This window comes from Ahaetulla prasina, chromosome 2 (genome assembly GCF_028640845.1).
Source record: "Ahaetulla prasina isolate Xishuangbanna chromosome 2, ASM2864084v1, whole genome shotgun sequence".
Taxonomy (NCBI): Eukaryota; Metazoa; Chordata; class Lepidosauria; order Squamata; family Colubridae; genus Ahaetulla; species Ahaetulla prasina.
In genome coordinates, this window is record NC_080540.1 from 26482975 (window position 1) to 26506890 (window position 23916).

General features: G+C 49.7%; 1 protein-coding gene and 2 pseudogenes across 1 annotated transcript in view; 1 reads left to right on the forward strand and 2 right to left on the reverse strand.

The window, feature by feature from the left end:
* The window catches only part of LOC131193430 (zinc finger protein 345-like), a 47171-nt pseudogene extending 33105 nt beyond the window's left edge, over nt 1-14066 (forward strand).
* LOC131193426 (zinc finger protein 345-like) overlaps nt 1-23916 on the reverse strand; it is a 212123-nt gene that overhangs the window by 44859 nt on the left and 143348 nt on the right. The gene's annotated exons all lie outside the window — the stretch shown is intronic.
* LOC131193414 (zinc finger protein 721-like) overlaps nt 1-23916 on the reverse strand; it is a 60465-nt pseudogene that overhangs the window by 21540 nt on the left and 15009 nt on the right.

Consider the following 23916-nt stretch of genomic DNA (forward strand, 5'->3'; position numbering starts at 1 on the left):
AACAACCGGTGCGCTCTCACAGAGAGGGGCTCAATGAGAGGGGGAGGGCCTTCTCTGTGGGGGCTCCTACCCTATGGAACGAGCTTCCCCCTGGACTCCGACAAATACCTGACCTTAGGACCTTCCGCCGCGAACTTAAAACCTACTTATTTCATCTTGCTGGACTCGCTTAAATTTTATATTATTAAATTGATTTATGGGTTTTAAATTTTTTAGTAAATTTTAGAGGGAATATTTTTATCTATAAGTAGCCAAATTAAATAGGTTTTTTAAGGGTTGTTTTTAGTTTTGTATTGTTGTTTTCTTTTTGTATTTTATGTGTGGCTGTACACCGCCCTGAGTCCTTTGGGAGAAGGGCGGTCTATAAATAAAAATATGATGATGATGATGATGATGATGATGATGATGATGATGATGATGATGGGGTTGCTGCTCCTAAGGAATTGGCAAAACCAATAACGCATTACCTAGATATATCTCTAGCCAGAGGCTCTTGGCACTTTATGTTTTTGGAAAGTTTCTCTAGAGAAGATTCAAATCTTCCCTACTTGGAAACTCTGCAGGTGGAATATGTTCATCAAGAAGAGGACTTGCAAGTAATTCATTGAAGTGTTCATTGGTAGGAATGCTCATGGAATACATTGTGTTTTTTCCCCCTCCCTGTGTCAGGAATTGATATCGCTTGAGGATGTAGCTGTGTTTTTCTCCGTGGAGGAGTGGGCCCTGCTGGATTCCGAGCAAAAAGCCCTGTACCGGGAGGTCATGCTGGAAACCAAGAGGAACATGGCTTCCTTAGGTAAGGGATTCTGTTAAGCTATTGAAATTTAGTAGCTGGAACAGTAGAATTGTAGAAGGAATCAGAACACTCAGTTACAGCTGATTGGTTGGAGAGAGCTGTCCCCTGCATGAGGCATTCTCTGCTGTGATTGGTTAGTGTGTGTATAAAGGGGGAGTGTCCTGTTTCCCGCCTTTTTTCCTCTGGGCTTGGTAATTTTACCTCATGGTGATGCTGTAGTGTTGATTAACCTCATGATGCTCCTGTTAGCCTGACTTTCTCGTTTACTGTAAATATTGATGTAAAATATATTAATTGACATAAAACTAGGAGCTTGTGTCCGCATCTCTGACCTTTTTGGACACCTGCTGCACAATTCCCTGACTGATTCATGATGGTACTTAAGAGTCCACTCCACGGGTTGATCATCAGGATGCAACTACTAGAGAAGTGATCTGTCTGATCTGCCAGGTCCTCTGCAGATGGGATCTTCCAACCGTATCCCCTCCCATTTTCTCCAATGTTTCCCTTTTTGTAGTGCTACCTTTAAATGCAGGAACCACTAAAGATGAATAAATGTTTATGAAGATTCTCAGTCATCCACGTCTTGGTGGCCCAGAGGAGCTTTTTCAAATGGCACCTGGACTTTCTTCGTATTTATTTATTTATTTATTTATTTATTTATTTATTTATTTATTTATTTATTTATTTATTTATTTATTTATTATTCATACTTTTATACCGCCCTATCTCCCTAGGGACTCAGGGCGGTGTACAGCCATATTAAAACATACATATATATACAAGATAAAACATAATTTAAAAAACTTATTACATAGGCCGAATATTAAAATGCAAATGTAAATAATAAAACCCAAATTTAAAAACCAATTTAAAATTTAAACATTTAAAAATTTAAAAAATCTAGTCCAGTCCTGCGCAGATAAATAGATGTGTCTTAAGCTCGCGACGGAAGGTTCGAAGGTCAGGAAGTTGGCGAAGTCCTGGGGGAAGCTCGTTCCAGAGGGTGGGGGCCCCCACAGAAAAGGCCCTTCCCCTGGGCGTCACCAGTCGGCACTGCCTGGCCGACGGCACCCTGAGGAGTCCCTCCCTGTGAGAGCGCACGGGTCGATGGGAGGTATTCGATGGCAGCAGACGGTCCCGTAAGTAGCCCGGCTCTATGCCATGGAGCGCTTTAAAGATCATTACCAAAACCTTGAAGCGCACCCGGAAAACCACCGGTAGCCAGTGCAGTCTGCGCAGGAGAGGTGTTACGTGGGAGCCACGAGGGGCTCCCTCTATCACCCGCGCAGCCGCATTCTGAACTACCTGGAGTCTCCGGGTGCTCCTCAAGGGGAGCCCCATGTAGAGAGCATTGCAGTAATCCAGACGGGATGTCACGAGAGCATGAGTGACCGTGCATAGGGCATCCCGGTCTAGAAAGGGGCGCAACTGGTGCACCAGGCGAACCTGGTGAAAAGCCCTCCTGGAGACGGCCGTCAGATGATCTTCGAAAGACAGCCGTCCATCCAGGAGGACGCCCAAGTTGCGCACCCTCTCCATTGGGGCCAATGACTTGCCCCTAACAGTCAGCCGCAGCTGCAGCTGACTGTACCGGGATGCCGGCATCCACAGCCACTCCATCTTGGAGGGATTGAGCTTGAGCCTGTTTCTCCCCATCCAGACCCGTACGGCTTCCAAGCACCGGGACAACACCTCGATAGCTTCATTGGGGTGGTCCGGTGTGGAAAAGTACAGCTGGGTGTCATCAGCGTACAGCTGGTACCTCACACCGAAACCACTGATGATCTCACCCAGCGGCTTCATATAGATGTTGAACAAGAGGGGCGAGAGAATCGACCCCTGAGGCACCCCACAAGTGAGGCGCCTCGGGGCCGACCTCTGCCCCCACGTCAACACCGTCTGCGACCGATCGGAGAGATAGGAGGAGAACCACCGATGAACGGTGCCTACCACTCCCAATCCCTCCAACCGGTGCAGCAGGATACCATGGTCGATGGTATCAAAAGCCGCTGAGAGGTCTAATAGGACCAAGGCAGAGGAATAACCCCTGTCCCTGGCCCTCCAGAGATCATCCACCAATGCGACCAAAGCCGTCTCAGTGCTGTAACCGGGCCGGAAACCAGACTGGAACGGGTCTAGATAGACGGTTTCCTCCAGGTACCGGGGTAGCTGACATGCCACCACACTCTCTACAACCTTCGCTGCGAAGCGAAGGTTGGAGACCGGACGATAATTACCTAAAACAGCTGGGTCCAGAGAAGGCTTCTTGAGGAGAGGCCTCACCACCGCCTCTTTTAAGGCGGCCGGAAAGACCCCCTCCAACAAAGAAGCATTCGTAATCCTCTGGAGCCAGCCTCGTGTCACGTCCTGTGCGGCCAGCACCAACCAGGAGGGACACGGGTCCAGTAAACATGTGGTGGCATTCAGCCTACCCAGCAACCTGTCCATGTCCTCGGGAGCCACAGGGTCAAACTCATCCCAAATAATCTCAACAAGACGGCTCTCTGACATCCCACCTGGATCTACCCAATTTTGGTCCAGACCGTCCCGCAGCTGAACGATTTTGTCGCATAGATAACCACTAAACTCCTCAGTACGTCCCTGCAACGGGTCATCCCGCTCCCCCTGTTGAAAAGACATTCTTTGCCTGAAGACATTTCATTTCTCATCCGAGAAGCTTCTTCAGATCTGACTGAATAGTGGAGAATGGAAGGATTGATATTTCTTGCAGTCCTCTGGTCCGAAACAGTTCCAATGACCAGTTGACTGCAAGGAATATCAATCCTTCCATCCTCCACCATTCATTCAGAACTGAAGAAGCTTCTCGGATAAGAGTCGAAACGTCTTCAAGAATAGAATAGAATAGAATTTTTATTGGCCAAGTGTGATTGGACACACAAGGAATTTGTCTTGGTGCAGATGCTCTCAGTGTACATAAAAAAAAAAAAGATACGTTCATCAAGGTACAACATTTACAACACAATTGATGGTCAATATGTCAATATAAATCATAAGGATTGCCAGCAACAAGTTATAGTCATACAGTCATAAATGGAAAGAGATTGGTGATGGGAACTATGAGAAGATTAATAGTAGTGCAGATTCAGTGTTGAGGGAATTATTTGTTTAGCAGAGTGATGGCCTTCGGGAAAAACTGTTCTTGTGTCTAGTTGTTCTGGTGTGCAGTGCTCTATAGCGTCGTTTTGAGGGTAGGAGTTGAAACAGTTTATGTCCTGGATGCGAGGAGTCTGTAAATATTTTCACGGCCCTCTTCTTGATTCGTGCAGTATACAGGTCCTCAATGGAAGGCAGGTTGGTAGCAATTATTTTTTCTGCAGTTCTAATTATCCTCTGAAGTCTGTGTTTTTCTTGTTGGGTTGCAGAACCGAACCAGACAGTTATAGAGGTGCAAATGACAGACTCAATAATTCCTCTGTAGAACTGAATCAGCAGCTCCTTGGGCAGTTTGAGCTTACTGAGTTGGCGCAGAAAGAACATTCTTTGCTGTCCTTTTTTAATGATGTTTTTGATGTTAGCTGTCCATTTGAGATCTTGCGATATGATAGAACCTAGAAATTTGAAGGTTTCTACTGTTGATACTGTGTTGTCTAGTATTGTGAGAGGTGGAAGTATGGAAGGGTTTCTCCTAAAGTCCACTACCATTTCTACGGTTTTGAGTGTGTTCAATTCCAGATTGTTTTGGTTGCACCACAAGGTTAGTCGTTCAACCTCTCGTCTATATGCGGATTCGTCATTGTCTCGAATGAGACCAATTACTGTTGTGTCATCTGCGAACTTCAGTAGCTTAACAGATGGATCATTGGAGATGCAGTCATTGGTATACAGAGAAAAGAGAAGTGGGGAGAGCACACAGCCTTGGGGGGGCCCTGTGCTAATTGTACAGGTATTTGATGTGATCTTGCTTAGCTTCACCTGCTGCTTCCTGTTTGTTAGGAAGCTTGTGATCCACTTACAAGTCTGTTCCGGTACCTGTAGCTGGTTTAGCTTAGAAGAATGTCTGGAATGATGGTATTGAATGCTGAACTAAAGTCTACAAAAAGGATCCTTGCATAGGTCTTTGGAGACTCAAGATGCTGTAGGATGTAGTGCAGAGCCTTATTGGTATTCTTGGACCGGTTGCTGGCCCTCTGGGCCTGTTGGACGATGCAGGAGACTTAACAGCAGCCGATATTGCCTATGACTGGAGTAACCCCCTCTCTACTTCTTATTCCAGGATGTTTGGTCTCAGACCTTCGACAGACTACCATCTGGATTGTTTGTGGTTTTACTCTTGGTCTGCCCTTATTGGGATTACCAGCATGCTGGTTTAGTATTATTGTCATGTATCATCATTTTAGGCCTATTTCAATCTCTATTTGGATAACATCATTAACTTTGCCATCATTTTTATCTCTCGGAGCTTGGACCCCTTTCGCCGATCTTATCTTCTATTACGACGCGCTATTCTTCTGATGAACTCTTGCAGCTGCGAGGTGCCCCCGCCTCGCAGAAATGGCCCTCCACACTATCGAGGGCCGGCCTCTATGACGGGTTTTGGGACCCACAGAGGTGGCATGCGAAAAAAAAGAACCTGTGGGGTTTTGTAGATAGGTTTTTTAATAAGGGTCTTTTAAAGGGGGGGAGGGTAGTGTCGGGTGGGGGGAAGAACCCGTCGGGGTTTTTAAGGGGGTGTTAAAGGGGTTTTTAAGGGGAGGAGGAAACCGATAGGTTTGGGTTGGGGGTGGGTGGGAGGGATTTAAGGCGGGTGTTGGAAACCCGCCGGGTGGGAGTCCAGTTCCTGCATGCTCGTGGCGGGGGGTTGGTGGGTCCGAGGGTCATGGGGGGAGTTGGTGCTCCATTGGTTGAGGGTGGTGACATTTCCACGGTTAGGGGGAGGGGCAGATATGGCGGAAGTGGGGGCTCATATCGTGTTAGTGGGGCGCGCGCTCGATGTTTGCAGGCGATCGCGCGCCCCGAGCCCTCAAACTTCTCCCGTTCCCCGGATGGTCAGGACCCTCAGGGCCCTGGCTTTCGGCTGATGTTGTGCAACGCACGGTCCGTGGCCAATAAGGCCCCCCTAATTCACGATCTTATTCAGGGGGGTGCCGCGGACCTTATGGGCGTTACGGAGACCTGGCTGGGCCCAGAAGGGGGCGTTCCCCTTGTTCAAATGTGCCCGCCGGGTTTCCGAGCATTCCATCAGCCGAGGGGCCAGGGTAGGGGTGGTGGGGTGGCGGTTGTGATTAGAGAGAGTCTGGAGCCAAGGGAGACCACTGTATCTCAGATTGCCGGGTGTGAATCCCTTTTTGTGAGATGGGGTCATAGATGTCAGATGGGCTTGCTGGTCGCGTACCTGGCTCCTTGCTGCGTGACAGCTGCCCTGCCCGAGCTCCTGGAGGTGCTTGCTGGGGTGGCAGTTGAGACCCCCAGACTTTTAGTCATGGGGGACTTTAACTTGCCATCTTCCGGCTCGTCATTGACAGCTGCTCGGGAGTTCACGGCTTCCATGACGGCCTTGGACCTGACTCAAGTAGTTGATGGCCCTACTCACATTGGGGGTGGCACTCTGGATCTGATTTTTATCTCTGGTCAGTGGTTGAGAGATCTGGATTTGAAGGAAATAGTTATTGAACCTCTGTCATGGTCAGATCACTCTCTTCTTCGCCTAGACTTTCTGACCGCCATTCAACACCGCAGGGAGATGGAGCCATTACGTTGGTTCCGTCCCAGGCGCCTGATGGACCCGGAGAGGTTCCGGACGGAGCTTGGGCCATTTCCTGAGGCTCACGACACAGCTGAGGAACTGGTTGCGGCCTGGGAACGGGCCGCGGCGGGGGCCTTAGATCGTGTCGTGCCTTTGCGGCCTCTGACCCGGCGCAGGTCCCAAACGGCTCCTTGGTTCTCCGAGGAGCTGAGGGGGATGAAGCGCCGGAGAAGACGCCTGGAGAGTTCTTGGAGGTCTAGCCGCTCCGAGGCTGATCGGACACTAGTGAAGTCCTATACTAGGACTTACCTAGTGGCATTGAGGAAGCGGCGTTGCTCGCCTCCTCCCTCATTGCGTCGGCAGATAACCGCCCAGCCGCCCTGTTTGGTGACTCGTTCCCTCCTTCACCAAGGGGCGGGATGACCCGCTACAGGGACGTGCTGAGAGTTTAACGTTATCTATACGATAAAATCGTTCAGCTTGGGACGGTCTGGACCAAAATTGCAGTGACCCAGGGAGGCGTCTGAGGTGGTCTTGGTGATATTTTATGGGATGAGTTTGACCCTGTGGCTCCGAGGACATGGACAGGTTGTTGGGTAGGTTGAATGCCACCACATGTTTACTGGACCCGTGCCTCCTGGCTGGTGCTGGCCACCCAGGAGGTGACACGAGGCTGGCTCAGGCAATTCTGAGCGCTTCTTTGGTGGAGAGTCTTCCGGCCGCCTTGAAAGAGGCGATGGTGAGACCCCTCCTCAAGAAGCCTGCCTTGGACCCAGCTGTTTTAGGTAATTATCGTCCGGTCTCCAACCTTCGCTTCGCGGCGAAGGTTGTAGAGAGTATGGTGGCATATCAGTTTCCCTTACACCTGGATGAAACTGTCTATCTAGACCCGTTCCAGTCCGGTTTCCGGCCCGGTTACAGCACTGAGACGGCTTTGGTCGCGTTGGTGGATGATCTCTGGAGGGCCAGGGATAGGGGTTGTTCCTCTGCCCTGGTCCTATTAGACCTCTCAGCGGCTTTTGATACCATCGACCATGGTATCCTGCTGCGCCGGTTGGAGGGATTGGGAGTGGGAACCACCGTTTATCGGTGGCTCTCCTCCTATCTCTCCGATCGGTCGCAGACGGTGTTGACGGGGGGGCAGAGGTCGGCTCCGAGGCGCCTCACTTGTCGATTCTCTCACCCCTTTTGTTCAACATCTATATGAAGCCGCTGGGTGAGATCATCAGTGGCTTCGGTGTGAGGTACCAGCTGTACGCTGATGACACCCAGCTGTACTTTTCCACACCGGGCCACCCCAATGAAGCTATCGAAGTGCTGTCCCGGTGTCTGGAAGCCGTACGGGTCTGGATGGGGAGAAACAGGCTCAAGCTCAATCCTTCCAAGACAGAGTGGCTGTGGATGCCGGCATCCCGGTACAGTCAGCTGCAGCCGCGGCTGACTGTTGGGGCGAGTCATTGGCCCCGATGGAGAGGGTGCGCAACTTGGACGTCCTCCTGGATGAACGGCTGTCCTTTGAAGATCATTTGGCGGCCGTCTCCAGGAGAGCTTTTTACCAGGTTTGCCTGGTGCGCCAGTTGCGCCCCTTTCTAGACCGGGATGCCCTATGCACGGTCACTCACGCCCTCGTGACGTCTCGCCTGGATTACTGCAATGCTCTCTACATGGGGCTCCCCTTGAAGGGCATCCGGAGACTGCAGTTAGTCCAGAATGCGGCTGCGCGGGTGATAGAAGGAGCCCCTCGTGGCTCCCGGGTGACACCTATCCTGCGCAGACTGCACTGGCTACCTGTGGCCTTCCGGGTGCGCTTCAAAGTGTTGGTGACCACCTTTAAAGCGCTCCATGGCATAGGGCCGGGCTATCTACGGGACCGCCTTCTGCTACCGAATACCTCTCACCGACCCGTGCGCTCTCACAGAGAGGGACTCCTCAGGGTGCCGTCAGCTAGGCAGTGTCGTCTGGCGACGCCCAGGGGAAGGGCCTTCTCTGCAGGGGCTCCCGCCCTCTGGAACGAGCTCCCCCCAGGACTTCGCCAACTCTCGGACCTTAGAACCTTCCGTCGTGAGCTTAAAACACACTTATTTAGGTGCGCAGGACTGGACTAGATTTTTTAGATTTTTTAAATTTTTAAATTTTAAATTTTATATTGATTTTAATTGGTCTTGCTATTTATATTGGTCTTAATAATTTGGCAGTTTAGAATAAGTTTTTTACTTGTGTTTTTAATTTGTATCCATATGTTCTTTTTATATGCCTGTTAACCGCCCTGAGTCCCTCGGGAGATAGGGCGGTATACAAATATGATCAATAAATAAATAAATAAATAAATAAATAAATAAATAAATAAATAAATTAACAGCATCATCTGTTGATCTGTTTGCTCGGTATGCAAATTGCAAGGGGTCTAACAGCGGATCTGTGATGGTTTTCAAGTAGGAAAGCACTAGCCTTTCAAAGGTTTTCATGACTACAGATGTTAGAGCAACTGGTCTGTAGTCATTCAGTTCCTTGATGGTGGGCTTCTTCGGCACTGGGATGTTGGTAGAGCGTTTGAAGCAAGAAGGAACATAACACATCTCTAGTGATTTATTGAAAATATGGGTGAAGATGGGGGCCAATTGGTCAGCACAGACTTTTAAGCAAGAAGGAGTTATCTTGTCTGGACCTGGAGCTTTTCCTGGCTTTTGTCTGTGGAATAGGTCCTGCACTTCTTTTTCTGTGATCACTAGGGGTTGTGAACCCAATGAAATGGGATCAGTTGTAGGAGGCTTGGCTGTTGTTGGTGTGTCTGAGATGGGGATTGTGGAAATAGGTGGCTGTAGTTTCCTTTCAAACCTGCAGTAAAACTCATTCAGGTCATCTGTCACGTGTTGATTACCTTCAGCCTGGGAAGGAGATTTGCCATAGCCGGTCATATTTTAAGAGTTTTCCACATGTTTGCTGGTTCATTTGCTGAAAACTGATTCTTTAGCTTTTCAGAGTAGCTTCTTTTTGCTGCTCTGATCTCCCTTGTTAGTGCATTTCTGGCCTGATTGTACAGCATTTTATCACCTTTTCTGTAGGCTTCCTCTTTGGAATGTCGTAGCTGCTTAAGTTTAGATGTAAACCAAGGTTTGTTGTTGCTATATATTCAAGTTCCTTGTAGGTCCACATAGGTCTCCACAGAAGCTGACATATGATGTTACAGTACCTGTGAGTTCATCCAGGTCTGCAGAGGTATCTTTAAAAATATTCCAATCAGTGCAGTCAAAACATGCCTGTAGCTTTAATTCTGATTCCTCCGTCCACGTCTTCACTGATTTAATTATTGGTTTTGTGACTTTAAATCTTTGCCTGTAAGCAGGTACAAGGTGAATCATGCAATGATCAGAGTGTCCTACAGCTGCACGTGGTAAAGACCGATAAGCATCTTTTAGTGTTGTGTAGCAATGGTCTAGAGTATTCTTGCCTCTGGTGGGACAATTGACATGCTGAAAGTATTTTGGTAGCTCTTCCTTAAGTTTGCCTTGTTTAGATCTCCCAAAACAATAGCCAGTGAATCAGGGTGTTTGGCTTCAGCCTCCATGATTTGGTCAGCTAGAGTTCGTAATGCCTTGTTTACACAGGCTTGTGGTGGGACATAAACAGCAATTAGAAGAAAAGAGGAAAATTCACGAGGCGAATAGTAAGGTTTGCAGTTGATAATTAGAGTCTCTAAATTGTCACAGAATTTGTAAATTACTTTTAAATCTTGACACCATTTTCTGCTAATATATAGGCACAAGCCTCCTCCTTTCTTTTTACCAGATGTTTCTGGAACCCTGTCTGATTGTTCAAATTGAAACCCTGGCTTCAATAGGCTGCTATTTTCAATTGATTCATTTAACCAGGTTTCAGAGAAGCATAGGACTGCTGAATTGCGAAAATCAGAATAGTATTTGTTTAAGAGGAGTATTTCATCCATCTTATTTGCAAGTGAGCGTATATTTGTTAGGAAAATTGAAGGCAGAGGAGTTTTAATGCGACTTCTTAATTTGTTTAAGATCCCAGCTCGTTTACCTCTTTTCCGTCGCTTTCGTCATTTGTTTTTTTTGGTAATCCATGGCTCCGTGGGAATTGCCTCCTCCTGTATTAGAATCTCCTCCGTGTTTGTAAAGACAGGTGGGGGTGAGTTCAAAGAAAGCTGCTCCTTAGAGAAATGTTCCTTAATTTTTAGCAGATGGTCTCGTGAGTAGGAAATCCGTAGTGAATCACAGAGAACAATTAGAAATAAAGAAACAATTAGAGAGCATTTCACCGAGGCAGCCTTCGTCGGCGCCATCTTGGAGGTGGGGGGGAATCATCTTCAAGGTGGGGGGGAAGCACCTGTGGGATAAAGATGAATGAACACACCAGAGTGACAACCTGTCGTGTCCCACTCCTCCGCTGACGGCTGGGTCCGGGAAATCCAAATCAGGCGTGCCTCTGCAGCTCTGCCCAAAGTCCTAGCAAAGTCCTCAGAGCAGGCAGGAGACCAGTAAGTGACTTCAGCAAGATAAGTTTGACTTTTTGCCTGACTCAGAGACTGCCAGAAAGTAGCTCCTTTATATAGGCCATGGGGTGTGGCACCATGACTCAGCACTCATTAAGGCCTGCCCCTCCCTTCCCTCTGTAGCCTCCGTCTCTCCAATCTTCTGATGCGAGGGTCACACCAATCAGCTGTTGGTAATAAACCCTCCTCAGGCTCACCTGCTGTGGAGGAGGGGGAGGGGTCTAGCTGCTCCGTTTGCCTGGGCATGGAGTCAGGGCTGGGGCAGGGAGATTCTCCTTCTGCAGTTTGTGTGGGCATGGAGCCAGGACTGGGACCGGGAGGCATACATTCCTCAGTGTGCGGGAGCAGGTAAGAAGGCCCCGGCTGCTCTGAGGGCGGGCAAGACACAACACAACCAGTTTTCTTCAAGGGAAAACCTCTTCATGGATATGAGCCTGAAGCTCAGCTCCAGGTCCAAGCCCCTCAAAATTTCTACCTTCTCAGATTAAAATTAAACCACTAGGTTTATTAATTTTTAGTTAGGACTGAGTATTTCTATTTTTATAATATTTTACTTTATTGTGTATAGGTTTTATGTACTTTTTCTCCTTTTAATATCATAAGCTATCCAGGGTTTCCCTATGGCAAGCTGAGAAGCCAATATATTAATGAAGGAACGAAGGAACGAACAAAATGAACGAACATAGGCCACTTTTAATTGTCCCTTCTGCTGCCTTGAAACTAAATATGAAACCTTCCCACAAAAGGTTCAGTGATCTTATCCAAAATCTTCAGGTTTTTATTCTGTACCATTGAGAACAAGAGAGACCCAAAGGCCAAAACTTATATTACTTTAATACCAAGCATAGCACCATGTTTGGAAGAAATGGGGCTTGAGAGGAAGTTTGATATTGTTCAAACACAGTAACGGTGCTTGATCCCTTTTGCGCTTCAGTTTGTGTTAACTTTTCTATTCTTTCTGTTCCAAGCAGGTGACGGATGGGAGATGGAGGATTCTGGCCAAGAGGCAGCAACACCTTTGCCAAAAGAAAAAAAGGAAGTTGCAGAAAAAATGTATGGAAAGCAAAGTTTGGAGGAAAACCAATTAAGGGTTGAGCTGGAGAATTGCTCTGGTTTACCTTCTGCAGATACCAATGTCTTATTGGACACGGATGATTGCCAAGAAAAAGAAGTGTGTTCAAGGTGTGCGAAAATTCTCCAAGATGGATCGGGATTATGTGACTGTTGTAAAAGCCCTGCTGGAGAGAAACACGATGAAAGCAGGCAACGCTCCAGAAGGACCCTTCCTCCTCCTTTACATGAAAGAAGACAAGAAGGAGGGGAAATGTTCAAATGTACAGAGTGTGCAGAAACCTTCGCGACAAGCCGCTCCCTTGCACTGCATAAAAAGATTCACAAAGCAGAGGATCCACACAAATGTCTGGATTGTGGAAGAACCTTCAGGCAGAAAAGTCACCTTAATTCACATAAGAAGGTCCACGAAGAGAGGAAGCAGCATCAATGCATTAATAGGGGAAACAGCTTCGGAAGCAGCGCCTCCCTTACTTCCTATCAAAGTATCCACAGAGAGGAGAAGTTGCATCAACGCAGGGAAGGTAGAACGAGGTTTACTGGGCGCAGGGAACCGAATTCCCAGAAAAAATGCCCCATTGGGAAGAAATCATATAAATGCCTGGAATGTGGGAAGAGCTTCTGCTTTCCAAGTAAGCTCACTTCCCATAATAGGATCCATACAGGGGAAAAGCCGTATCATTGCACAGTGTGCAGAAAGAACTTCACCCAAAAAGGCGGCTTCATTTTACATAAGAGGATCCACACCGGAGAGAAGCCGTGTAAATGCACAGAGTGTGGAAAATGCTTCAGGACCTCCGATGTCCTTACTTTCCATAAGAGGATTCACACAGGGGAGAAACCCTATGAATGCTTGGAGTGTGGAAAAAGCTTCAATAGACGTGATATGCTAACTAAACATAATATGATGCATAAAGGGGAGAGACCATATAAATGCCTGCACTGTGGAAAGAGCTTCAGTCAAAAAGTTCATCTTAAGTCACACAAGACGATCCACACGGGAGAAAAACCATTTCAATGCATGCAGTGTGGAAAGAGCTTCCGTACTTCAGCGTTCCTTAATGTCCATCACAGAATCCACACAGGGGAGAAGCCCTTTCAATGCCTGCAGTGTGGAAAGCGCTTTGCCAGTTCTAGTGGCCTTCATGCCCACAAACGGACCCACACAGGGGAGAAACTGTACAAATGCCTGGAGTGTGGAAAGAGCTTCCGCTATGCAAGTAACCTCACCTCCCATAATAGGATCCATATAGGGGAAAAGTCATATCATTGCACGGTGTGTGGAAAGAGCTTCACCGAAAAAAGCAAGTTAAATTTACATAAGAGGATCCACACCGGAGAGAAGCCGTGTAAATGCACAGAGTGTGGAAAATGCTTCAGGACCTCCAGCGCCCTTACTTTCCATAAGAGGATTCACACAGGGGAGAAACCGTACAAATGCCTGGAGTGTGGAAAGAGCTTCCATAAGCCAAGTAATCTTACTCTCCATAAAAGGACCCACACAGGTGAAAAGCCTTACAAGTGCACCGAATGCGACAAATGCTTCACCAGTTCGAGATCCCTCATTTCCCACAAAAGGCTCCACACTGGGGAGAAACCATATGAATGCCGCACGTGTGGAAAGAACTTCAATGAAAAAAAATCATATATTGTACATAGTAGAACCCACACTGGGGAGAAACCATATCAGTGCCAGGAGTGTGGAAAATGCTTCAGGGATTCTCGAGAACTGAGGATCCATAAAAGAATCCACACGGGAGAAACCCTATAAGTGCACGGAGTGTGGTATGAGTTTCAGAAGAACTAATTGCCTTCGTATCCACAAGAGGATCCACACTGGGGAGAAAACATACACGTGTCCTGAGTGCGGAAAAACCTTTAGACATAATAGTTTACTCAGGATCCATAGAAGGCTTCACTCAGGGGAGAAACCCTAGGAATGCCTGGAGTGTGGAAAATGTTGTAATAGAATGGTAGTCTTGCCTCCCACATGAGGATCCACACAGGGGAGAAACCTTATGAATGTTTGGAGCGTGGAAAAAGCTTCACCACAAGTGGTGCTCTAACCTTACATAATAGGATGCATACAGGGGAGAAACTTTAAAAATGCCTGCACTGTGGAAAGAGCTTCAGTCAAAAAAGTTATCTTAAGGCACACGAGAGGATCCACACAGGAGAAAAACTATTTCGATGCATGGAGTGTGGAAAGAGCTTCCCTTACTTTTCACACCTTACTTCCCATCACAGAATCCACACAGGGGAGAAGCCCTTTCAATGCCTGCGGTGTGGAAAGCGCTTTGCCAGTTCTAGTGGCCTTCATGCCCACGAACGGACCCACACAGGGGAGAAACCGTACAAATGCCCGGAGTGTGGAAAGAGCTTCAGTAATTCTAGCAACTTAACATCCCATAGAAGAATCCACAGTGGACAGAAACCGTATCAATGCACCGAGTGTGGGAAGTGCTTCAATCAAACAAGTAATCTGAATATCCATAAAAGGACCCACATGGGTGAAAAGCCTTACAAGTGCACCGAATGTGACAAATGCTTTGCTGATTTGGGGTCTCTCTCTCGTCACAAAAGGCTCCACACTGGGGAGAAACCATATCAGTGTGTGGAGTGTGGAAAGAAATTCAGAACCGTTAGTAACCTTAATCAACATAAGAAAACGCACAGCAGGAAAAGATGACCTGAATTGGTTTGTGTTGATTCTCAACATTTGCTAAATGCCCCTAGAAGCGTTCCAGGAGACTCTGTAAAAAACCTTAGAGTATTGGAGTATTGGAAGGGCTTCCAAAGCCAGAATGGCAGAACTTTTTGATCCATTAAAAATAAAATATTGAACCAATACAAAGCTCAAGGTTTTTTTCAAAAACCTTTTTTCAAGTTTTTTTTCCAAAAATAAACACTGGACGGTTGGTGTTGTGTTTGCACCATCTAAAATTGGTTGGCTTTAACTGATTTCTAGGAGGCATGAAGTGGCTCAGGGGCTAAGATAGCTGAGCTTGTCAATCAAAAGCTTGGCAGTTTGGCGGTTCGAATCCCTAGTGCTGCTGTGTAACGGGATGAGCTCCCGTTACTAGTCCCAGCTTCTGCCAACCTTGCAGTTTTGAAAGCATATAAAAATGCAAGTAGAAAAAATAGGGACCACTTTTGGTGGGAAGGTAACAGCATTCCATGCGCGTTTGGCGTTGAGTCATGCCGGCTACATGACCACGGAGTTGTCTTCGGACAGCGCTGGCTCTTCGGCTTTGAAACGGAGATAAGCACTGACCCCTAGAGTCGGGAACGACTAACACATATGTGCGAGGGGAACCTTTACCTTAACTGATTTCTTCACTGAGATAGGATATTAATTGTTTATTAAATGTTTATCAACCTTGGCATCTGTAAGATATGTGGACTTCAACATGCCTGGGAAATTCTGGGAGCTGAAATCCACATATCCCAAAGTTGCCAAGGTTGAGAACAAGTGGCCCATAGGATGCACCCATGACTTTAAAAACGCAGTTCAATTGAAGAATGAAAAGGAATTGAGGGCTTAAAGCAACGAGGGCAAAGAGATTCAAAGGCATCAGAAGGAGCCTTTACCCGATGCTCTCTCCAGAGGTGGCTCCACTTGAGCAACTCCCCAAAACAACAGATCACGGGAGGGATCGCCCCTTTTTTCTCCCCACTGAACTCCAAGCCTCCTGGATCTGAAACGGCCGCAGAGAAAAGAAAGTGACGGGAAATGATCAGGAAGGGCCAGCAAGAATAATACTAATAATCTCCCCAAGGAGAAAGTGGGGACTGCAGGAGGGATTTTAGCAGCCCCCAAAGAAGCTGCATTGAAGGGTCTCCTGTCCGAGCATTTCCCCAACTGTGAAAAAGGAAGGAAGGAGGGAGGGAGGGAGCTTCTTACCTGGCGCCCGCAGGGAAAGGCGGCTCTGTTCCTCGGTCCAAGAGATGCGCGCAGGAAAAGATAGGCCCGCTTTCCTCGCAGCCCCGCAGGCTAAGCTGCCCGGCCTCACATCTGGATCCCCCTCCCCGGAACGACCCCAGCCAGGATGTGCTTGTAGCTCCTCCCCTCTCCGTCCAGCTCCTCCCATTCTCTAAAGGGCGGAGAGCGCTGCCCACTCGGGGGTCGCGCTGCCTGCCCCCCCATCTCCGGGTGGGACGTTCAGCTGGGCAGCGAGTCCGTTGCTTCTTTGCCCCAGGCAGTCAGAGAAACAGGGGAGAGAGGGAGGGGAGGAGGGAAGGGAAGCGGAGCAGCAAAGGTAGGAAGGAATCGCCCTTGAACAGAATAAGGGTTGGGGGGACCTTATTGTCTCCAAGGCTCCTGCAAACTCCGTTATTCTATTTAGCGCAGGGGTCCCCAACCTTTTGGACCTCAGGGACCACCAAGTCCATAATTTTAATTCCCGGGGACCACTAATACGAATCCAAAGCGTCGCTTGCTGAATTGCCTGGACTCCTAGTGACAGGATGGGATCCTTCAGGCACTGTCCCTCCTCTTTCTTTCTCCCCCCTACCCCCTCTCTCATTGTCTCTCCCCGCTCTCTCTTTCTCTCTCTCCCACTCATTCTGTCATCTCTCTTTCTCTTCCCCCTTTCTTTCTCTCTCTTTCTCTTTTTCTCTCCCCCTTTCTCTCTCCTCCCTTTCTCTCTCCCCTTCTCTCTCCCCCCTTTCTCTCTCATTCTCTCTCACACCTCTTTCTCTCCCACTCATTCTGTCATCTCTCTTTCTCCCCCTCTCTCTTTCCCCTCTATTTCTCTCTCTCCCACTCATTCTCTCTCCCCACCTTCCTCTCTCTTTCTCTCATTCTTTCTCTGTCTCCCCCCTTCTCTCTCATTCTCTCTTTCTCTGTCTCCCCTCTGTGGAGTTTTAACATGCTGGCATTGGTATTGACATCTGCTGGAACCAGTGGGAGAAATGACAACGATGGTGTGGGAGTACTGATGGTGCCACCCACAAGGGCGTGACTTAGGCTGCTGCCCCCCCCCCCCCCCCGGTGATGGCGATGATGAAAACCCATGCCATGGAGATCCCCCAGGTGGAGCCAACGAAGGCATGAAATGGAGGATTCCCCCCCTTCCCCCCCCACTTCCCGCATCACCCTTGGACTGCCCACAGAACATCATCGAGCCTCAGATTATTTTTCCATCGGCGGCCAAATTAGTGGCCGCAATCTCTGAGGCTCGATGGGGATGAGGGTGATTTGTTGTGGTGCTGAATAACTGGATAGGTGGTGATTATCTCATCTGCCGCCTAAGACTGAGACTGATTTTATCGACTCCCACCCGGAGATATCTGGACTGTCCAGGATGGGTCTGCTTGCCGGGTTTTTCATCATGCGGACATTCTCAGCGGCTGAGCTTCTTGCCCTGCGAGATTCCCCTCTCTCGCGGGTTTGGCCCTCTACGTTATCGAGGGCCCACCTTGAGGACGGGTTTTGGAACCCCGAGAGGTGGCATGCCAAAAATAGGAAGCTTAGGGGATTTTTAACTAAATGTTTTCAGGGAATTTTTAAGGGGAGTTTTAATGAGAGGGTGAATAGTGATGGGCTTGGGTTGGGGGGTGGGTTAGGAGAGGGGAGGGAAAACCCATCGAGGAGGGGGCCAGTTCCTGCAGGTACTCACAGCGTTACTATATTAGGTCCGGAGGTGATGAGGGAGTATCTCGTTCCAGTTCATCAGGGTTACTCCATCGGCACGGTAAGTGGGAGGGGCAGATATGGCGGAAGTGGGGGGCCATATCGTGTTTCGGGAGTACGCGCTCGCCGTTTAAGAGCGATCGCGTGCTCCGGCCCCTCAGACTTTTCCCATTTCCCGAGTGACCAGATTCCTCAGAGCTTGGACCTTCGCCTGATGCTATGCAATGCGAGGTCCATGGTGAACAAAGCCCCCGATTTCCGATCTTATTCAGGAGGGGGCCGCGGGCCTTGTGGGCATTACGGAAACCTGGTTGGGCACGGAAGGGGGGACTCCCCTGGTTGAGATGTGCCCACCAGGTTTCCGAGCATTCCACCAGCCGAGGGCCCAAGGTAGGGGTGGAGGGGTGGCGGTCGTTATCAAGGAAAGTCTAGAACCGAGGATGACCACTGTACCTCAGATATCTGGTTGTGAAACCCTCTATGTGAAGTGGGGCCGTAGGACTCAGGTGGGCTTGTTGATCACGTACCTGGCTCCTTGCTGCGTGACAACAGCCCTGCCCGAGTTGCTGGAGGTGCTTGCCGGGTTGGCGGTTGAGACCCCAGACTGATGGTCATGGGGGATTTCAACCTGCCATCAACCGGCGCGGCATCTTCGGCAGTTCAGGAGTTCATGGCTTCCATGACAGCCATGGACCTGACTCAAGTAGTGGACGGCCCTACTCACATCGGGGAGGTACACTAGATCTGATTTTTATCTCGGGTCAGTGGATGAATGATCTGGAATTGGGTGATATAGTCATTGAACCTTTGTCATGGTCGGATCATTCTCTCCTTCGTCTGAACTTTCGGACCGCTACCCAACACCGCAGGGAGACAGGACCAATGCGTTGGTTCCGTCCCAGGTGCCTGATGGACCCGGAGAGGTTCCTGACAGAGCTTGGGCCGTTTCCTGAGGAACTGGTCCGCGGCACGGCCGAAGAACTAGTCGCGGCCTGGGAACAGGCCGCAGCTGGGGCTCTGGACCGTGTCGTGCCTTTGCGGCCCCTGACCCGGCGTAGGTCTCAACCAGCTCCTTGATTTACTGAGGAGCTGAGGGAGATGAAACGCCAGAAAAGATGCCTGGTCATTTATTCAGACCTACCTGGTGGCATTGAGGGAGGCTAAACGTACATACTTCTCCTCCCTTATTGCATTGGCAGATAACCGCCTAGCCGCCCTGTTTCGGGTGACCCGCTCTCTCCTGCAGCAGGAGGCGCGGGATGACCCCTTGCAGGGCCGAGCCGAGGATTTTAGTAAGTATCTGCACAATAAAATCGCTCACCTCCGAGATGGTTTAGACCAAAATTGGGTAGATCCAGGTGAGACGTCAGAGCCTCGTCTTGTTGAGACTGTTTGGGATGAATTTGATCCTGTGACTCCTGAGGATGTGGACAGGTTGCTGGGTAGGCTTAATGCCACTACATGTTTATTGGACCCGTGTCCCTCCTGGTTGGTGCTGGCCACACCAGAGGTGACACGGGCTGGCTCCAGGGAATTATTAATGCTTCTTTGTTGGAGGGGGTTGTCCCTCCCACCTTGAAAGAGGCGGTGGTGAGACCCCTCCTCAAGAAGCCTTCCCTGGACCCGGCCATTTTAGGTAATTACCGTCCTGTCTCCAACCTTCGCTTTGTGGCGAAGGTTGTAGAGAGTGTGGTGGCATGTCAGCTACCCAGTTCCTGGATGAAACAGTCTATCTAGACCCGTTCCAGTCCGGCTTTCGGCCTGGATACAGCACGAAGACAGCTTTGGTCGCGTTGGTTGATGATCTCTGGAGGGCTCGGGACAGGGGTTGTTCCTCTGCCCTAGTCCTACTAGATCTCTCAGCGGCTTTTGATACCATCGACCATGGTATCCTGCTGCGCCAGTTGGAGGGTTTGGGAGTGGGAGGCACCGTTTTATCGGTGGTTCTCCTCCTACCTCTCTGACCGGTCGCAGATGGTGTTGGCAGAGGGGCAGAGATCGACCATGAGGCACCTCATGTATGGGGTGCCGCAGGGGTCGATTCTCTCACCCCTCCTGTTCAACATCTATATGAAGCCGCTGGGCAAGATCATCAGTGGCTTTGGGGTGAGTTATCAACTGTACGCTGATGACACGCAGCTGTACTTTTCCACCCCGGGCCACCCCAATGAAGCTGTCGAAGTGCTGTCCCAGTGTCTGGAAGCTGTGCGGGTCTGGATGGGGAGAAACAGGCTCAAGCTCAACCCCTCCAAGACGGAGTGGCTGTGGATGCCGGCACCCCGGTACAGTCAGCTGCAGATGCGGCTGTCCATCGGGGGCGAGTCATTGGCCTCGACGGAGAAGGTGTGCAACTTGGGCGTGCTCCTGGATGGACGGTTGTCTTTTGAAGACCATTTGACGACCGTCTTCAGGAGAGCTTTTTATCAGGTTCGCCTGATCCACCAGTTGCGTCCCTTCCTGGACCGGGATGCCCTATGCACGGTCACTCATGCTCTCGTTACATCTCGCTCGGACTACTGCAATGCTCTCTACATGGGCTCCCCTTGAAGAGCACTCGGAGACTCCAGTTAGTCCAGAATGCAGCTGCGCGGGTTATTGAGGGAGCAGCACGTAGCTCCCATGTAACACCTATCCTGCGCACTGCACTGGCTACCTGTGGTCTTCCGGGTGCACTTCAAGGTTTTGGTGACAACCTTTAAAGCGCTCCATGGCTTAGGACCGGGATATTTACGGGACCGTCTTCTGCCGGCTTCAATCTCCCAGCGACCAGTGCGTTCTCACAGAGAGGGACTTCTTAGGGTGCCGTCAGCCAAACAATGTCGACTGGCGGGCCCCAAAGAGAAGGCCTTCTCTGTGGGGGCTCCTACCCTGTGGAACGAGCTTCCCCCTGGACCCCGACAATTGTCTGACCTTAGGACCTTTTGCCACGAACTTAAAACCTATTTGCTCCGTCTCGCTGGACTGGCTTGGTTTTTTAAAAAAAATTTAATTTGATTAATTCGGGTTTTAAATTTTTAATAATTTATAGGGTGTAACTGTGTTTTAGTTTTGGCCAATTGAATGAGTTTTTTAAGGGTTCTTTTTTAATATTGTCTGTTTTCCTGTATTTTAACTGGCTGTTCACCGCCCTGAGTCCTTCGGGAGAAGGGCTGTCTATAAATTAAAATATTATTATTATTATTATTCTAGAGTCTCTATGATTGTGAAGATGCTACTTATTATCATATATGGTGGACCTGTAAAAAAATTAAATTGTTTTGGATTAAAATATGGTGGATTATGCAGAACATTTTGAAAAAGAAGACAGTTTACGCCACAACTGTTTTTACTAGGCATAATCACAGATTGTACAGTAATAGAGACTAAATTGATATTGAACTTAATATCAGCAGTGAGACTTTTGGTGGTGCAACATTGGAAGAAAGAAGAACTGTCTACAATTGAAGAATGGACACTTAAAAGTTTCAAACTTAGCAGAAATGGCAAAAATTTCATGCGTTTGAAAGACTACTCACAAGAACGATACATAGTGGAATGGAGAAAATGGATTGATTATATTCAAAATAAGTATCAGACCAAGAAGTATCAAATAGCACATGGGTGATGGTAGGGATTGTATTATATTTGGGTAATGGTTTAAAATGCTAAAAAGAAGGGTTTATGGGGTTTTTTAGAAAGGGAATTTTTAAGGGGTGGGAGGGTAAGGGCGGGTAATGGGGGTAACCCGTCGGGTAGGGGGCCAGTTCCTGCACATGCTCGCGGCGGTTTTTCTTTATTAGGTCCAGAGGTTATGGGGGGAGAGCGTGTTCCTATTTGTGAGGGTGGTTCTATCGACACGGTAAGTGGGAGAGGCAGGTATGGCGGAAGCGAGGGGTCATACCAAGTTTCGGGAGCGCGTGCTCGATGTTTGAAAGCGATCACGCCCGACCCTTGGACTTCACCTGCCCCCGGATGGTCAGGATCCTCAGAGCTTGGGCCTCCGGCTGATGTTGTGCAATGCCCGGTCCGTGGTGAACAAAGCCCCCCTCGTTTGTGACCTTATACAGGGGGGTTCCGCGGACCTTATGGGCATTACGGAGACCTGGTTGGGCACTGAAGGCGTGCCCTGGTTGAGTTGTGCCCGCCGGGTTTCGTGCATTCCATCAGCCGAGGGCCCAGGGTAGGGGTGGGGTGGCGGTTGTGATTAGAGAGAGTCTAGAGCCGAGGGAGACCACTGTACCTCAGATTGCCGGTGCGAATCCTCTTTGTGAGATGGGGTCATAGGTGTCAGATGGGTATGCTGATCACGCACCTGGCTCCTTGCTGCGTGACAGCTGCCCTGCCCGAGCTCCTGGAGGTGCTGGCTGGGTGGTAGTTGAGACCCCAGACTTTTAGTCATGGGGACTTTAACTTGCCATCCTCCGCTCGTCATCGACGGCAGCTCGGGAGTTCATGGCTTCCATGACGGCCTTGGACATGACCCAAGTAGTTGATGGCCCTACTCACATTGGGGTGGCACCCTGACCTGATTTTTCTCTGGTCAGTGGTTGAGAGATCTGGACTTAAAGGAATTAGTCATTGAACCTTTGTCATGGTCAGATCACTCTTCTTCGCCTGGACTTTCTGACCGCCATTCACCACCGCAGGGAGACGGAGCCGACACGCTGGTTCCGCCCCAGGCGCCTGATGGACCCGGATGGGTTCCGGACGGAGCTTGGGCCATTTCCTGAGGGTCTGGCTCACGGCTCGACTGAGGAACTTGTTATGCCTGGGAACAGGCCGCGCGGGGCCTTGGACCGTGTCGTGCCTTTGCGCCTCTGACCCGGCGCAGGTCCCAACCGGCCCCTTGGTTCTCTGAGGAGCTGAGAGGGATGAAGCCGGAGAAGACGCCTGAGAGTCTCTGGAGGTCAGCCGCTCGAAGCTGATCGGACACTAGTGAAGTCCTATACTAGGACTTACCTAGTGGCATTGAGGAAGCGAGGCGTAGCTACGCCTCCTCTCATTGCATCGGCAGATAACCGCCCAGCCGCCCTGTTTCGGTGACCCGCCCCTCCTACACCAGGGGAGCGGATGACCCGCTGCAGGGACGTGCTGAGGAGTTTAACGGTTATCTATACGATAAAATCGTTCAGCTCCGGGATGGTCTGGACCAAGATTGCAGTGATGCGGGCGAGATGCACGAGGGTGGTCTTGGTGACATTGTGTGGGATGAGTTTGACCCTGTGGCTCCCGAGGACATGGACAGGTTGTTGGGGTTGAATGCCACCACATGTTTACTGGACCCGTGCCCTCTTGGCTGGTGCTGGCCACCAGGAGGTGACACGAGGCTGGCTCCAGGCGATTACGACTGCTTCTTTGGTGGAGGGTGTCTTCCGGCCGCCTTGAAAGACCCGGTGGTGAGGCCCCTCCTTAAGAAGCCTTCCTGGACCCGCTGTTTTAGGTAATTATCGTCTGTCTCCAACCGCTTGCCGCTAAGGTTGTAGAGAGTATGGTGGCATATCAGTTTCCTTGCACCTGGATGAAACTGTCTATCTAGACCCGCTCCAGTCCGGTTCGCCCGGTTACAGCACGGAGACGGCTTTGGTCGCTGGATGATCTCTGGAGGCCAGGGACAGGGTTGCTCCTCTGCCCTGGTCCTATTAGACCTCTCAGCGGCTTTTGATACCATCGACCATGGTATCCTGCTGCGCCGGGTTGGGGGGATTGGGAGTGGAGGCACCGCTATCGGTGGTTCTCCTCCCATCTCTCCGACCGGTCGCAGTCGGTGTTGACGGGGCAGAGGTCGGCCCGAGGCGCCTCACTTGTGGGTGCCGCAGGGGTCGATCCTCTCGCCTTCTGTTTAACATCTACATGAAGCCGCTGGGTGAGATCATCAGTGGTTTCGTGTGAAGTACCAGCTGTATGCGGATGACACCCAGCTGTATTTTTCACACCGGACCACCCCAACGGTTAAGCTATCAAGTGCTGTCCCGTGCCTGGAGGCCGACGGGTCTGGATGGGGAGAAACAGGCTCAAGCTCAATCCTCCAAGACAGAGTGGCTGTGGATGCCGGCATCCCGATACAGTCAGCTAACCGCGGCTGACCATCGGTGGCGAGTCATTGGCCCGATGGAAAGGGTCGCAACTTAGGCGCCCTCCTGGATGAACGGCTGTCTCTAGAAGACCATTTGACGGCCGCCTCCAGGAGAGTTTCACCAGGTTCGCCTGGTGCGCCAGTT